We start from the raw sequence: 18,265 nt of genomic DNA on the forward strand, positions 1-18,265 counted from the left end.
TCTCTGATTTTTGCTTACAGCATGCGGCACCCATTTTTGAACGTTCCGCATTGCATGAAATACCTCACGATGATGGAATGCTCACAGTTCATCACATTTACCGGTTTTCGAGTGCACTGCCGTGAATCATTGTGGAGTAATCCGTTAGAGCGATCTTCACGAATCCCCGATGGTCTTCCTGAATATGGAGGTCATTAATGTCATAACGATCCTGCTTAAAACGAGAGAAACAATTTTCACCCGTGCTCTGCCCAGTGGCATTATCCACACACAGAGCGCAAATGTTTCTGGCTGCTTCCGCTGCTGTCACTCCTCTACTGAACTCGAAATGAAGAATATGTCGGAAATGTTCTGCTTTCTCCATTTGGCTCTTCGTTTTCTAGCTTCCACAGATCCATTTACTACCTTCCCCCATTCGGATCTCCGGGCGGGGACTACTCAAGAGGACCTCGATATCAGGAGAAAGAAAACTGGCGTTCTACGGATCGGAGAGTGGAATGTCAGATCCCTTAAACGGGCAGGTAGGTTAGAAAATTTAAAAAGGGAAATGGATAGGTTGAAGTTAGATATAGTGGGAATTAGTTAAGTTCGGTAGCAGGAGGAACAAGACTTTTGGTCAGGGGAATTCAGGGTTATAAACACAAAATCAAATAGGGGTACACCAGGAGTAGGTTTAATAATGAATAAAAAAATAGGAGTGCGGGTAACCTACTACAAACAGCATAGTGAACGCGTTATTGTGGCCAAGATAGACACGAAGCCCATGCCTACTACAGTAGTACAAGTTTATATGCCAACTAGCTCTTCAGATGATGAAGAAATTGATGAAATGTATGACGAGATAAAAGAAATTATTCAGGTAGTGAAGGGAGACGAAAATTTAATAGTCATGGGTGACTGGAGTTCGATAGTAGGAAAAGGGAGAGAAGCCAACATAGTAGGTGAATATGGACTGGGGGACAGAAATGAAAGAGGAAGCCGTCTGGTAGAATTTTGCACAGAGCATAACTTAATCATAGCTAACACTTGGTTCAAGAATCATAAAAGAAAGTTGTATACATGGAAGAATCCTGGAGATACTAGAAGGAATCGGATAGATTATGTAATGGTAAGACAGAGATTTGGGAACCAGGTTTTAAATTGTAAGATATTTCCAGGGGCAGATGTGGACTCTGACCACAATCTATTGGTTATGTACTGTAGATCAAAACTGAAGAAACTGCAAAAAGGTGGGAATTTAAGGAGATGGGACCTGGATAAACTGGCTAAACCAGAGGTTGTACAGAGTTTCAGTGAGAGCATAAGGGAACAATTGACAGGAATGGGGGAAAGAAATACAGTAGAAAAAGATTGGGTAGCTCTGAGGAATGAAGTAGTGAAGGCAGCAGAGGATCAAGTAGGTAAAAATACGAGGGCTAGTAGAAATCCTTGGGTTACAGAAGAAATATTGAATTTAATTGATGAAAGGAGAAAATATAAAAACGCAGTAAATGAAGCAGGCAAAAGGGAATACAAACGTCTCAAAAATCGACAGGAAGTGCAAAATGGTTAAGCAGGGATGGCTAGAGAACAAATCTAAGGATGTAGAGGTTTATCTATCTAGGGGTAAGATAGATACTGCCTACAGGAAAATTAAAGAGACCTTTGGAGAAAAGAGAGCCACTTGTATGAATATCAAGGGCTCAGATGGAAACCCAGTTCTAAGCAAAGAAGGGAAAGCAGAAAGGTGGAAGGAGTATATAGAGGGTCTATACAATGGCGATGTACTTGAGGACAATATTATGAAAGAGGATGTATATGAAGATGAAATGGGAGATACAATACTGCGTGAAGAGTTTGACAGAGCACTGAAAGACCTGAGTCGAAACAAGGCCCCGGGAGTAGACAACGTTCCATTGGAACTACTGACGGCCTTGGGAGAGCCAGTCCTGACAAAACTCTACCATCTAGTGAGCAAGATGTATGAGACAGGCGAAATACCCTCAGACTTCAAGAAGAACATAATAATTCCAATCCCAAAGAAAGCAGGTGTTGACAGATGCGAAAATTACCGAACTGTCAGTTTAATAAGCCACAGCTGCAAAATACTAACGCGAATTCTTTACAGACGAATGGAAAAAGTGGTAGAAGCCCTCCTCGGCGAAGATCAGTTTGGATTCCGCAGAAATGTTGGAACACGTGAGGCAATACTGACCCTTCGACGTATCTTATAAAATAGATTAAGGAAAGGCAAACCTACATTTCTAGCATTTGTGGACTTAGAGCAAGCTTTTGACAATGTTGACTGGAATACTCTCTTTCAAATTCTGAAGGTGGCAGGGGTAAAATACAGGGAGCGAAAGGCTATTTACAATTTGTACAGAAACCAGATGGCAGTTTTTAAGAGTCGAGGGGCATGAAAGGGAAGCAGCGGTTGGGAAGGGAGTGAGACAGGGTTGTAGCCTGTCCCCGATGTTATTCAATCTGTATATTGAGCGAGAAGTAAAGGAAACACAAGAAAAATTTGGTGTAGGTATTAAAGTCCATGGAGCAGAAATAAAAATGTTGAGGTTAGCTGATGACATTGTAATTCTGTCAGAGACAGCAAAGGACTTGGAAGAGCAGTTGAACGGAATGGACAGTCTCTTGAAAGGAGGATATAAGATGAACATCAACAAAAGCAAAACGAGGATAATGGAATGTATTCGAATTAAGTCGGGTGATGCTGAGGGGGTTAGATTAGGAAATCACACACTTAAAGTAGTAAAGGAGTTTTGCCATTTGGGGACCAAAATAACTGATGATGGTCGAAGTAGAGAGGATATAAAATGTAGACTGGCAATGGCAAGGAAAGCGTTTGTGAAGAAGAGAAATTTGTTAACATCGAGTATAGATTTAAGTGTCAGGAAGTCGTTTCTGAAAGTATTTGTATGGAGTGTAGCCATGTATGGAAGTGAAACATGGACGATAAATAGTTTGGACAAGAAGAGAATAGAAGCTTTTGAAATGTGGTGCTACAGAAGAATGCTGAAGATTAGATGGGTAGATCACATAACTAATGAGGAGGTATTGAATTGAATTGGAGAGAAGAGGAGTTTGTGGCACAACTTGAGAAGAAGAAGAGACCGGTTGGTAGGACATGTTCTGAGGCATCAAGGGATCACAAATTTAGCATTGGAGGGCAGCATGGAGGGTAAAAATCGTAGAGGGAGACCAAGAGATGAATACACTAAGCTGATTCAGAAGGATGTAGGTTGCAGTAAGTACTGGGAGATGAAGAAGCTTGCACAAGATAGAGTAGCATGGAGAGTTGTATCAAACCAGTCTCAGGACTGAGGACAACAACAAACACCTTCAAAATGACAAGATTACAACATTTAAACTCAAATAGCAACACAGAACTATAAATAAAAAATGACAGCTGATAAATGAACCCATAGCAACCGAAATTCCAACAAGAAAAAGCAGAAACTACGAACTTAACGTATCAACTTACATACCTTGGGATCATTTTGGACAGGACCCTTTTTTTAAGGTGCATCTCGCGTGTCTATCTTGAGTCACAATCCAGCTCCTGACATCCGATAGAACAGTGCGCTACTATGTGAATATCGGAAGATTGTCGATAACCCTAAATTTCTAATAGTCAATGATGTATTCTCTGTGGAGCAATAACATTGAGACCAAGGCATACCATTCTTACCACAGCCACGATTCTTGCTGAAGGTGAATTCAGTGCCATCGAGGAACGTAAACGCTGCTAGCAAGGAAACTGCCCTCCACATTTCCTGAAATTTCCCTGCATCTAGGAAAAAACAAATGGATTTGACCAGCCTCGGATACTTTAGAGTACTCTGAATCCGAACGGGTCATGGAAGATGTGCTGACACCTTCCGAAAGTGGAGGAAATTTGCCAAACAACAAACAGCAGCTCATGCTTATCAACATGTTCAGCACGTGCCTACAACGGTCCTTTTGAAGATTTATTCACACTGACGAGTGGATCCATGAATTACATATTGATATGCGCATGTCACTATTGTCATTTGCATTATACGCTCTAAGACAAAATAAAAGATACACCACGAAGGAAAACTCCCAAATGCTCGGAAACAGCTAAGCCAGCTTGCTTCTGGGTCGTCGGCACTTTCCACTTCTCCAGGCGGACACTGTAGTTACTTAGTGGTCCTAGGCTCCCATGCGTTTTTCTAACGTGGGTGTGATTCTCAATGACTGAGTGGCACGACCGCCTCACATTACTGTTTTCATAATTATTCGGTAACACCTGAAGATGAAGCTTTAAGCTTCGAAACCGGTCGTAGAATAAATTAAGAAAATTACCAGCTACTGAAGCGGATTTTTATTCTATAAATACGTTGCTTCGTTGCGAATATTCACCAGATCAAATATTTGGCAGTTTTAGAAGGGGTGAAATGTTCCTAATGGATTTGTTACTCAGGTGAAGTCGAATAATTTTACCACGTTCGAAGTCAATGAGCTTTCCTGACCGGCCATTTCCGCTGTTACTGCTTCTATACTGGTAACACAACTCCTTTCATATTGGCGGATTCGCCTCTCATGGCATCTAGTGGTCACATTCGATTACGTAGTGATGTCCGGATACTTTTGATCAGATAGTGTATTTGCTATTTTATTCATAGCTGTAATTTTCAGCAACTGTAGTATATATCTCAGAATAAAATTCAGTCGTCAGTTGTGTATGTAATTATATTTCACTTGACCGGTTTCGAGAAATTAGTTTGACATCTTCAGAAGTCTACAAAATTAGGAATATATAAATCTTTAGATCCTGGCTATGCATTTATGTAAAGTATAAGAAGTTAATTACAGAAACTTACTTAGTATTGGTTTAGCAGACATCAGTAACTTCCTGATAGTACTGTATGTCCGGGTTTTCATATATTACAGACAGGGAGGGCATTTAACACACACTTTCGTGAGCACTTGCTCCTCAAGACGGTGAGAATTCGCATAAGTCAACTTTTGCAGAACATCTCAAAATCGAGAAACACACTCTTTCTCCTCCATTCTTCCTTACCTCGGAAATTTCGTATACAGTTGACAAGGGCTACAAAATGAACCTTTCAAAAGAATTTGAAATATATGATCATTCCCAGCTAAATTCAAAAGATTTTCTGAATGATCAACATGCATTAAATCAACATCTCTTATAAAATGTGAAAAGTAGCCCATTCCTTTCGTACATTGCAATTCGAAGTTGATCTGAACTGTATTGTCTATAACTTCTTTATATACCTTAGACCTACTTTTTATGTATTTTTATGTATGTTAATTGCTGCTGGCACATCAGCTTGACATGTACATAGATGTATGTCAGTTACTGTAAATTGTCGGTCTATGTTTACAATACCAACTTTCAGTATGCAGGTTTTTGGACATTTCATGTCACTATGCTTCTATGAAGAAGGTTTGGACATCTGCTAGAACAATACTCACGATGAGAAGGAGGCAAGTGCCATTACTCGATTTCCTAGAAACTTCGCTCAGTGGAAGAGGGGTCAAAATAAGCGAACATGTGTCTCGGCTTATCCGTTTCTGAAAAACTACGGTCAAAGTTTCCGAGTTATTTTCAAGTACTTTACGTGCATTTTGGCACAAGATAACCTCAGACGAAATCCTGGCACAGTGATTAACGTCAGACCTTCTTAATTTTGCGCCCCGTGCTGGAAATCCGATTATTACTTTTATTTTTGTTTTTCGTTCATACATCCGTGTCTGTAGAAAATTACTACACGAATGTTTTCAAATGTATATTGATATAACTTTGTCCTTATTAGTCTACAAATTGCATGTCACATGAACGAATTAAAAGTATGAGGAAATTCTTTGAAATTGTTTTCAGTGAAATTCTTGTAGTTTATTTTGACTCCTAATCACCTGCAAGCACTACATTACGGAAAAGGAATATGTTATGTATGCATGGATTGCCTCTAAATTATTTCCAACCTGCGAAATCTTCCCCTGCGTGAATGACGTTTGTTTCCCGACTGAGAATCATACGAAGAAATGTGGAATATCTGTGTTTCGAATGTGTCTATGATCGGTATCATCCAAGGGAATGGACCCAATCTTGCTGAAGGACAGAGATGTGAATAACATATAAGAACTGAGATGAGAATGAAATATCAGAATTTGACAATTTAAAAAATATTATAACCCCTCAACATACCATGCTCACATGTAATCTGTAATAAATGTGTGACACTTATTGTGAAACCTAGTTGTAATGTTGCACGTGTTCGCTTATTTTGACTCTTTCACTTGGCGAAGTTTCTGGGAAATCGGGCGATGGTATTTGGCTTTTCCCCCTTGTTAGTATTGTTTTAACAGACATCAAAATCTTCTTCATAGAAGCATAATGCCTGATATGTCAGAAAACGTACATACTAAATGTGGTTATTTTAAACACGGATTGACAACTGCAATAGCTGCATCACATCTACGTATATACATGATAAGCTGTTTTTCCAGCAGCAGGAATATATACAAAAGCATATAAAATGTATATCTAAGATAAACAAAAAAGTTATAGATAATACATTTGAAAACAACTTCGTAGTTTTAATAGATAAAAGGAGTGGGCCAGTTTTCACGTTTTATAGGAGATGCCACGTAATCAAAATAGTGTCTCTTTTTCAATGCAAGTTTATAGTTCAAGAAACGTTTTGATTTTAGATGGTAATGTTTATATATTTCAAATTCTTTTAAAACGTTCATTTTGTAGCCCTTGTCAATTGTATACAAAATTTCCATGCTAAGCAAGGATGGAGGAGGAAGAGTGTGTCTCGATTTTGAGATGTTCTGCAAAAGTTGTCTTTTCTCACCATCTTTGTTTAGCAGGTGCTCACGGAAGCCCTCCCTGTCTGTCCTACATAAAAACCCGGACATATGGTACTACAAAGAAGTTAGTGACATCTGCTAAACCAGTGCTGAGTAAGTTTATGTAATATACCTCTTAAAAAATGGTTCAAATGGCTCTGAGCACTATGGGACTTTTCTTCTGAGGTCATCAGTCCCCTAGAACTTAGAACTACTTAAACCTTACTAGCCTAAGGACATCAAACACATCCATGCCCGAGGCAGGAATTCGAACCTGCGACCGCAGCGGTCGCGCGGTTCAAGACTGTAGCGCCTAGAACCGCTCGGCCATTATACTTCTAATATTTTACATAAATGAATAGCCAACGTCTAAAGATTTATATATCCCCAATTTTGTAGGATTCAGAAATGACGAATTAATTACTCGAAATCGGTAAAGCGAAATACCTCGAAAACATTTGACCGTCGTTTTCTCAGAAACTGTCGAGTATCTACGGATAATCAGTGACACGCGTTCCCTTATTTTGACCGATGCTCTTGGGAAATCGGGTGACGTCACTTCCAACATTCTCCTTTTCCTGTAATATACTTGTTATACTTTACATAATCGCATAACCAACGTCTAAAGATTTTTAATGTTCCTAATTTTGTGGGCTTCTAAAAATGAAAAATTGATCTGTCGAAACCGGTAAAGCATAATAAAAATATATTTGCATCTGATGCCTGAATTTTATTCTGTAACAGTATATTTATGTGACTGTAGGATGAGAATACAACGAAACATTTTCGCTACCCGACGGTCACAGTGTTCCCCAAAGGTAGTTTGCCAGTTCCTGTATCCTTGATAATCTATCTACATCTGCAGGTCTCTTCGCGAGATGTACGTAGGAGGGAGCAATATACTGCTTGACTACCTCAGTGAAGGTATGTTCTCGAAACTTCAACAAAAGCCCGTAACAAGCTACTGAGCGTCTCTCCTGTAGAGTCTTCCACTGGACTTCATTTTATCATCTCCGTAACGCTTTCGCGATTACTAAATGATCCTGTAACGAAGCGCGCTGCTCTCTGTTGGATCTTCTCTAGCTCTTCTATCAACCCTATCTGGCACGGATCCCACACTGCTGAGCAGTATTCAAGCTGTGGGCGAACAAGTGTACTGTACCCTACTTCCTTTGTTTTCGGATTGCATTTTCTTAGGATTCTTTCAATGAATCTCAATCTGGCATCCGCTTTACCGACGATCAACTTTATATGATGATTCCATTTTAAATCACTCCTAATGCCTACTCCCAGATAATTTATGGAATTAACTGCTTCCAGTTGCTGACCTGCTATATTGTAGCTAAATGATAAAGGATCTTTCTTTCTATGTATTCGCAGCACATTACACTTGTCTACATTGAGATTCAATTGCCATTCCCTGCACCATGCGCCAATTCGCTGCAGGTCCTCCTGCATAGGGAACGTAGTGTTACGGAGTAAGCCAGCCCCGGCACGCCAGTCGGGAACGACAGAGAAGAGGAGGCCGTGAGAAGAGGTCAGCCAATCGGACTCTGACCGACCGACCTCCCTCCAGGACGACAACGCAACAGCAGTGACCCCTAGGTGAAGTGGACATAAGCGTCGCGCCCGAGTGTTGGCAGCCCACTTCGATAGCAGCTTCAACGTTAGCTACTTCGTTAGCCGACGCATCGTAACCTCATCATTAGCAAACCTCTATGTAGCACAGACTTGTGGTTGTCTATTCTGAAGAAGACTGATTATTTTGCATATCGTCCTTTGCTTGTGACACATCTATCTAAGTTAAGTATTTATACTTGTGTTGTTGTAATGAAACTTACCATCACGAGTTGTTTGATTGTTTGTCTAGCAAACCGAGTATGCAGGATTCCTAGAACGCAGCATGTAATTCTCAATGGAGAGAAGTCTTCCGAGGGAAGAGTGATTTCAGGTGTGCCGCAGGCGAGTTCAAATGGTTCAAATGGCTCTGAGCACTATGGGACTGAACATCTATGGTCATCAGTCCCCTAGAACTTAGAACTACTTAAACCTAACTAACCTAAGGACATCACACACCACCCAGTCATCACGAGGCAGAGAAAATCCCTGACCCCGCCGGGAATCGAACCCGGGAACCCGGGTGGGGGAAGCGAGAACGCTACCGCACGACCACGAGCTGTGGACACGTAGGGGAGTGCCGTAGGACCGTTGCTATTCACAGTATACATAAATGACCTTGTGGATAACATCGGAAGTTCACTGAGGCTTTTTGCGGATGATGCTGTGGTATACCGAGAGGTTGTAACAATGAAAAATTGTACTGAAATGCAGGAGGATCTGCAACTAATTGACGCATAGTGCAGGGAATTGCAACTGAATCTCAATGTAGACAAGTGTAATGTGCAGCGAATACATAGAAAGAACGATCCTCTATCATTTAGCTACAATATAGCAGGTCAGCAACTGGAAGCAGTTAATTCCATAAATTACCTGGGAGTAGGCATTAGGAGTGATTTAATACGGAATGATCATATAAAGTTGATCGTCGGTAAAGCAGATGCCAGACAGATTCATTGGAAGAATCCTAAGTAAATGTAATCCGAAAACAAAGGAAGTAGGTTACAAATAGTTCAAATGGCTCTGAGCACTATGGGACTCAACTGCTGTGGTCATCAGTCCCCTAGAACTTAGAACTACTTAAACCTAACTAACCTAAGGACATCACATACACCCATGCCCGAGGCAGGATTCGAACCTGGGGCCGTAGAAACAGCGCGGCTCCGGACTGGAGAGCCTAGAATCGCACGGCCACCGCGGCCGGCGAGTAGGTTACAGTACACTTGTTCGCCCACTGCTTGAATACTGCTCACCGGTGTGGGATCCGTACCAGATAGGGTTGATAGAAGAGATAGAGAAGATGCAACGGAGAGCAGCGCGCTTCGTTACAGGATCATTTAGTAATCACGAAAGCGTTAAGGAGATGATAGATAAACTCCAGTGGAAGACTCTGCAGGAGAGACGCTCAGTAACTCGGTACGGGCTTTTGTTGAAGTTTCGAGAACATACCTTCACCGAGGAGTCAAACAGTATATTGCTCCCTCTTATGTACATCTCGCGAAGAGACCATGAGGATAAAATCAGAGAGATTAGAGCACACACAGAGGCATACCGACGATCTTTCTTTCCACGAACAATACGAGACTGGAATAGAAGGGAGAACTGATAGAGGTACTCAAAGTGCCCTCCGCCACACACCGACAGGTGGCTTGCTGAGTATGGATGTAGATGTAGATGTAGAACACGTAGTTTGCTAAGGCATTCTGTTTGGCGTCTGAGGCTGCGGACTTCCGTATGGAAGCGACACGTGTCCAGTTCGTTGACACGACCGCGCTACAGTACCGCTCCCGAAAAGGCAGAGCACTCTAATCTCCGAGACGGCGCCTGGAAAAATCCCGGGGCGACGACCGGGCCGCCGGAACGCAGCCGTCCGGCGCCTCGGCGTGTTTTCCGACGCGCGGTGTTTGTGTCCCGGTGGGCGCTGCGACGCGCCGTTACGCACGTGGGCCGCGCGGCCCGGGCTGTCTCACAATGAGGCCGGTGACGCGTGTTTTGTCGGCCCGTCCGCGTTAGTCACGGCGGCAGCGCGCCTCGGAATAACTAACATACCGAGCAGCGCACAGTGGGGGTGGCGGCGGCGGCGGCGGCGGCGGCGGGAGGAAGTGAAGTCGAGTGGAGGCAGAGGCAGGGGTCGCCGACGCCGCCACCGCCGCCGCCCCGTAATGAAATGCATACAGATTATCGGGGACAAAGGGCCGAACACGGGCCAGCTCAAGACAATGGGGAGCGAGAGGAAGTGGGAGGGCATCGTGGCCAGGGCAGGGCGCGCCGCCACAAAGCGCGGGGGTGGGACGCCGGCGCCACCCGCTGCCGTCCGAGGCCGGACGCGCGGAACAGTACTTGTTGCTCCACCTGCGCAACTACATAGTCGTGGCTAGACAAATAATTTAATATCATTCGGATCAACATTCCTTCCTTGTCCAAGTCTACATTTACTACAATGCTCTGCAAGCCACCTCTTGGTCTCTGGTGGAGGTAACTCTGAATACCACTGTCGCTTTCCTACCATCACTCAATCGCGAACGAGAATGTCGAATCAAAACACCTCTCAGCCGTCTAATTTTCCAGTTGTTATTTTATTTGAGCAACTAATTTCGGCGCTGGTTTACGCCATCTTCAGGGGCCCCGACTGTCGTGTAAGAAAATTTCCACCTCTGGTCGAGCATTCAATGACATTCCGACCTGCCGACTTGTCGGCAAGTGTTCAGCGAAGGGATCGCTGTGTCAGAAGTCTACGAATACCAGTCACTGAATGCTGGCCCATTTTTTTGAAAGTGGTTGCATAAATAAAATAACAGTTATAAACTTAGACGGCTGTATAAAGATGGACTTACAAACGGACAATCGCGAATGATCCGCGGGAAGAGCGATGGCCTGTAAGTCTTCCTGTTATCACCAGTCTCTCTAATTTTACTAATTTTACGTTCAGGGTTTTCGCGCGATATACAGTTTGTAAGGAATGACGTTGATGAAGTCCCATACTTCTTGACAGAGCGTATGGTAACGATGCGGGAGACCCTGCATCGCCGTACTATGGAAGGTCCTGCCTTCCTCCTACCGCAAGCAGATGAATGATGATGACGAAGACGACAGAATAACACCCAGTCATCTCGAGGAAGGTGAAAATTTCTGACCCCGCCGGGAATGGAAACTGGGACCTCGTGTTCGGGAAGCGAGAACACTATCGCTAGACCACAAGCTGCGGACTTGTAACAAAAGATATGGCTGAAGTTTCAGGGAACATTCCTTGCACATAGAAGAGTGAAATGTGTTATATCGACATGAATACGGAAACGCTTTCCAAGTTAGATCTCATTCTGTACTTCTCTTCACAATCAAATTAATCATTGGAAACAACTCAAGATTGCATTAATTACTGTTCGGTTCATTTTGTTTTTATTTCTTTTTTCCCTGTTGAGTTACTTGTTCGCTATCGGTGATGTACAGCAGTACATCACATCAGGATCATGTAGCTAACTGGACGTAGGTGTTTTAGAGAACGAGACGAGTTTGTCTACGTTTAATAGATGCCAATAACATGTATTTTTTCCATAGAAATTCGAGAGTGAAGTTTTTGTGCGACATTTTCCCGTATTGACGTTCATGTGCATACCAGACGAGTATAACCCGTAATGTTTGCGTGGTAGAGTAATTATGGTGTACGCGTACATAGAAACGGCGTTTGCGCAGGAATCGCCGACACAGTGTAGCTGAGGCAGAATAAGGGGAACCAGCCCGCATTCGCCGAGGTAGATGGAAAATGGCCTTAAAAGCTATCCACAGGCTGGCCGTCATACCGGACCTCGACGCTAATTCGCCGGGCGGATTCGTGCCGGGGAAAGCAGCGCATTAGACCGCGATGCTAAGAGGCCGGGCTACAGTTCGTGTACTCAGTGGTGTTTTCCCGCTGGGGCCCTAGCCGCCTAACAGAAGAACATTAAGAACAACGAAGGACCATCTCCGCGGAATTGCTTGCGAGTTACGAGGCTGATTGTGACAATTTTTTGTTGAAATTTAGAATTTGTCGTAAGGTCTTATGGGACCAAACTGCTGAGGTCATCGGTCCCTAAGCTTACGCACTACTTAATTTAACTTAAACTAACTTACACTAAGGACAACACACACACCCATGCCCGAGGGTGGACTCGAACCTTCGACGGGAGGAGTCGCGCGGACCGTGACATGGAGCTTTAGACCGCTCGGCTACCAGCGCGGCTCCTTTTTCTTTTTTTTTTTTTTTTTTTTAAATCGTCACAGGCGATGAAACATGGGTTCTTCACTTCATCACTTCGGAGCTACAGAAACGGCAATCCATGGAGTGCGAATGTACACAAGTCTGCGCCCTCGAGAGTAGCCCACACAACTTCACTGGACTATTCTCCCTCATCCACCCTACAACCCGGATCACGCACCTTCCGACTTCCATCTATTTGGCCTAATGAAGAATGAACTCGACGGGAAGGAGTACGTGAATGATGTGGAGGTTATTGACGTAGCAAGGCATTGGCTCCGACGTCGGCCGCAAGGACCTTGCATTTTTCAGTCGTTATGTTGAAAAATAGGATTTTGCAACCAAAAGTGTGATGAATAATATGGTTATTGTAATGCCGGGTAAAGCCAACGTGCTTTCATAAATAAATGTGTGTTGCATTACTTACTGAATGCACCTCGTAATTTAATTTTGGTATCATTCATATCAACATTCCTTCCTTGTCCATATGAACATCAACATCTGTACTCCGCAAGCCACCTTATGCGACGGAGCGTACCTTGTCCACTGCTGACACTTCCTACCTTTCCTATTCCAGTAGCGAATAGCGCATGGCGAGAAAGACTTCCGTGTAAATTTAAACCTCCTAATTCTGTCTTCACTATTTTGCCACGATATGCTGTGAGTAAAAAAAGTATTCCATATTTTCAGAGGTGGTCCTGTGTATAACAAAACACAGTAAAAATGGGCTGTAAAATGTATAGCAAACGGGCTATGAGAACTTCACTGTAAGCTCTTTATTATTACGATCCACTTACAGAATGCAGTAAACTGATGAGGTCATATTTTCTGTTTTTGTTTATCGATACAGCACACAGTAAACATCTGTTATTACTGTAAAGCTTGATTCACCGTCGTACACTATTTTGGTTTTAAGCTTTTTTTAAGTTACATATGTGAAACAAAAGATTATAAGTGTTCAGTGTATTGACAAAGTGCTGAAGATAATTTATCAAAGAATAACAGTAACCTAAAGATATTATTAAATAAAGTTCCTAGTGGTGCCTAGCTTGTTTCCAGTATAATTGGCATATGTCGATAATTCACAACAACCTATTCAGATTCTCTCTCTACCTGATGTCGCACCTTGATGTGAGTGTGAGTTGTTTCATCTTAACAACACCACAGTAAAGTAAGCCTTGACGTTCCTTCAAGTAGTTTGAGTACCCTGCGTCACTCTCGTTTCAGATTCAAGCTATTTTTTTACGCAACAGTGGCCTCAGTAATTGTACTAGCTAACGCTTGTGGGGCAGTATCGAGGAAGCCGACCAATCGTGATTTCCGTATCGGCAAACAAGAAACTACTTCCAGTTCTAAGTTCTAGGGGACTGATGACCTCAGCAGTTAAGTCCCATAGTGCTCAGAGCTGTTTTGAACAACATGGCTCCATTAGAACTAATGTGTGCGCTGTACTTACCCAGAACTCTGACTTCTACAATAACACCACAAACAGATGTTTTATGCGTACAGTATCTATGAAAAATGACATAGGAATGTGTCGTCATTTGGCGGAGCGGTTCTAGGTGCTTCAGTCTGGAACCGCGCGACCGCTACCGCCGCAGGTTCGAATCCTGCCTCGGGCATGGATGTGTGTGACGTCCTTAGGTTAGTTAGGTTTAAGTAGTTCTAAGTTCTAGGGGACTGATGATCTCAGATGTTAAGTCCCATAGTGCTCAGAGCCATTTCAACCATTTTGTCATCATTTGTTTACTGCATTCTATAAGTCGTTCGTAATAGCAAGGAGCTTGCAATAGAAGAGGTAAGTCGCACAGCAGCAAAGGCGAACAAGTGGCCATAGCTCTTAACATATGCATTGTCGAGTCCATGCTTACTGGCCATTGTTTTCGTATATTGGTCCATACTAGCACCTCTCAGAATGTGGAAAACTTCTTTCTAAACATTATGTATACATAGGAGGAAGCAATATACTGGTTGTCTCTTCTGGTAACGTATATCTCGGAATTTTTACAACAAAACGTACCGCGAGACCGAACACCCCTCTTGCACCACCTGACCCTGCAGTAGACTGTGCATCTCCGTGACACTTTCACCCTTTCTTAATGAAACTGTGACGCAACGCATTTCTTATCCCTGGATCTTCTCCATTTCATCTATCAATATCTTTTGGTGCGGAGCTCAGAATGCCAGCCAATTCAAGTAAGATAGTCGAACGATGGTGCCAAGGCAATCGCCTCAGATGTCGCAACGCCACAGCAGCCCAGGACGACAGCCTGAAACCTGTCTACCGTTACCACCACAGATTCCAGACGTTTCTGGAAAGTGGTCAATCACCTGCATCTCTACACAACAGGTGCAGTTCCTGCCCATCTATAATCAATGTAAATCTGTAAGACAGAGAGTATAGCAGGAGACTAAGTAGTCGCTGGATGCTGTCTAAGTACTGTTACTACTCTACTTCTGGTTATGACTACATTACAAAGGCAACTCAAGCAATACTAATACTCGAAGATCACTCGAATACTTGTAAGTTAATACACATTTCAGTTCTTTGCAGAATCAAGTCAGAATAAGGACTAAACTGAATCTTGTGTATAAATAGATTCTACTGCTGATGATGTAATGTGCGCTCGGCTATGTCGGTGAGAAGCTAGTTTTCGAGAAATTTTTAATGATTTAAATTATCCAGCAAAGGTATGTCCACGCTGGCTATATTACTGTAAGAGCCCATACGATGCCGGTACAGATCGGAATCAGAAGTAAGAAAACTTCATTGAAGTGAGTGAAAAAATGCTCAGAACAACTGTTAGTAATGATGTATTGCATTACACATTACATTGTACTGATTACTGGGCCAGGCAAAAGGGTGTCTTCGTTCTGCCGATAACCGGGGAAGATGTCATTGAAGTGTTAATGAACAATGATATAGGGGTAGGCTGGTACCCCATCAGGCATCAGCCACATTAACCGTGGTATTGCTAAAGGTACTTTCTCCAGAAGAAAAGATGGAGTGTTCTGTATAAATTCCACAGACGTGTGAACATAAACGAATGGTCGTAGCAGGTCGTAGACAATAATATCTGCCCAGACACTGAAAATTAAACTGTTACACCTGCATGTACGTACGTACTCCGAAAGCCACTGCCAAAGAGAGGATGGGAAAAACGACTAGCTTCCACACGAGTCCGAATATCTCGTATCCTATCTTCGTGGTCCTTACGCAAAACGCATGTTGGTAGCAGTAGAATCGTTCTGCAGTCAGCTTCAAACGCCGATTCTCTAAATTTTCTCAGCTGTGTTCCTCGAAAAGAATTTCGCCTTTCCATTTGAGTTCCCGAAGCATTTCCGTAAAACATGAGTGTTTTTAGATCCAACTGGTAACTGCTGTGGTGGTTAATTACGTTGTTAAATACGCATTAATTAAATAACGAAATTTTCATTTGTGTAGCCATATTGTTCAACTTGATTTACAATTTTTTTCGAGGATGTTTTAATTGCATTTTAGCAACTACAAGCAAATGCCTATTTTTGTCACGAAAAGCGTTTCGTTCTAGTGAAAGAAAACGTCTTGAGTTGTCTGTAATGAAACGGATTAACAATTTGATCTGTTTTCCGGATCGAAAAACAGTTCGTTACAGAAGATGTTGATTTTTACTTACGGTATTTCATGCACGGTTTTTCGTTCACATCAGGAAACGCCATCTGCTTGCAAGTTTAATGTTTATTTCGTCGTTTTGTGCCGTTGATTCTGTCTTAATTCCACAGTGCTTTGCAAGACTATGCTTTTTTATATATTAACACAATGCAGCGTTACTACTGTATTTTTGTATCCTTCTGGCTAAGTATGTATCGTTTGTTTTGTGTAGTGCTAGCAGTTAATTTATCTTTGATCTAAGACTGTTATTCTTTCCAGTTCTTTCTCACTTGTGTATTATTCCATTTAACTGCGCTTCTATGTATTTATTTAATGTGTAAGAAAAATGGAGTACTGGTGGAGTAGAAAATTTAAATTGTGAGTATGTGGGGTGGGGGTGGAGGTAACACAAAGATGAGTTAACAGTAACTACAAAGTAGTGTGATGGATTGTGAGTCGGAAGAAAAGGCTTAGAAGCAATAGATGAAATGAAGTAGGAAGACAGAGTGAGAGATAAGGACGGGAAAGTGCAAGTATCTTGTTTTCAGTACTTATTTGTTAACTGAGTAACGGTTTCTTGTATGTAAACGCCTTGTGTATGCGGTAGATTTCCTGTAAAAAGGGGAGGTATCTGTCTTTATTGAGTTTTATGATTTTCATGTCTTTTTCTATAGTGCCTGGCCTACGGTATTCCTGTTTAGGGTGGTCTGTAGAAGGTGAATGCTTTGTACTGTATTTCCATGCCCTCAGTGTGCTTTATTTCTTGTGTCAAATGTTCTGCCAGTTATCTCAATGTAGGTTTTCTCACTGTTGCTGCAATTGAGCTGGTAGATACTACATTGTTGGTATCTGTCTGGTTTTGGTTTTAGTTTAGGGATGTGTTCTTGTATTGAGTTATTTGTTTTGCTAGCAACGTTTATACCCCGCTTTTGTAATATTTTGTCTATTACGTGTTGGAATTTATTATGGTAAGTCACTATATGCCATTTCTTATGTTTGCGCTGCTTTTACGTATTGAGTCCTTTGTTGTGTTTCGTCATTTGTGTCTTTAATTTTTCTGTTAAGTTTATCTAGTAGTGCGGTTTTGTATCAATTATTAATGCTATCTGTTTTTTTAGTGGCTAGCTCTTTCTGCTAATCAGAAGTGTTCAGTAGAATCTTATAGAGTCTTTTTATTGCGTACTTGACTGCAGCTTGTTTGTGACTCTGTAGGTGGTTTGAGGTTGTATTTGTTAATGTGTCTGTTGTGGATTTTCTGTAAATGCCAAAGGTGTGGCTGTGATTGTCTCTTCTAAAAGTTGTCTCTGGAAAGTTCAATGTGTTTTCTCGTTCTTCTTCTGTCGTAACCTTTATGCCCTTGTGTATAGTATTTATGATTTTGTGTAAATGTATTTTGTTTTGTGGTTCATCTACCACGCATGTTACGTCGTCCACGTACCTGCACCCGTAAATGATGCTGTAGCTTATTACATCATCGAATATTAGTTTTTCTATATGTTGCTGGCGAGTGTTCCTGAAACATGTGATTTCAAAATAGTTTTGTTGTGCTATTAACTGTAAAAATTTTATCGTTTCATATACACGTTCATCAGGCTGTTTGTTGTGTGTTTTCAGGTTTTCTTCAGTTAGTTTAATGGGTTCATTAACGGCGCTGCAACTTCAGACTCTTTCTACATCAAAGGAAAGCAGTGTTACTGTGCTTGGGAGACATATATACCTCTTATGCGTTCTATTAGTTTAGTGGTATTTCATATCCTCCCATGATTTTCAAGTTTATACTACTGGGTGACCTGTGATTGCATTTCCTTTGCTAGTACGTATGTGGGAGCTGTCATGAAATTTATAGAAATGTTTTATAGAGCATATTGGCAATACTAATGTCATTATTGGTGGAGAACGCCTACATTGTGGTATTTCCGAGTACTGTACGCAGGGAATTTAACACT

General features: G+C 42.0%; 1 long non-coding RNA gene across 1 annotated transcript in view; it reads right to left on the reverse strand.

Annotated features, from left to right (window-relative positions):
- Nucleotides 1–18,265, reverse strand: part of LOC126100747 (uncharacterized) — a 439,006-nt gene that overhangs the window by 181,262 nt on the left and 239,479 nt on the right. The gene's annotated exons all lie outside the window — the stretch shown is intronic.

This window comes from Schistocerca cancellata, chromosome 9, assembly GCF_023864275.1.
Source record: "Schistocerca cancellata isolate TAMUIC-IGC-003103 chromosome 9, iqSchCanc2.1, whole genome shotgun sequence".
In the NCBI taxonomy this organism is placed as follows: Eukaryota; Metazoa; Arthropoda; class Insecta; order Orthoptera; family Acrididae; genus Schistocerca; species Schistocerca cancellata.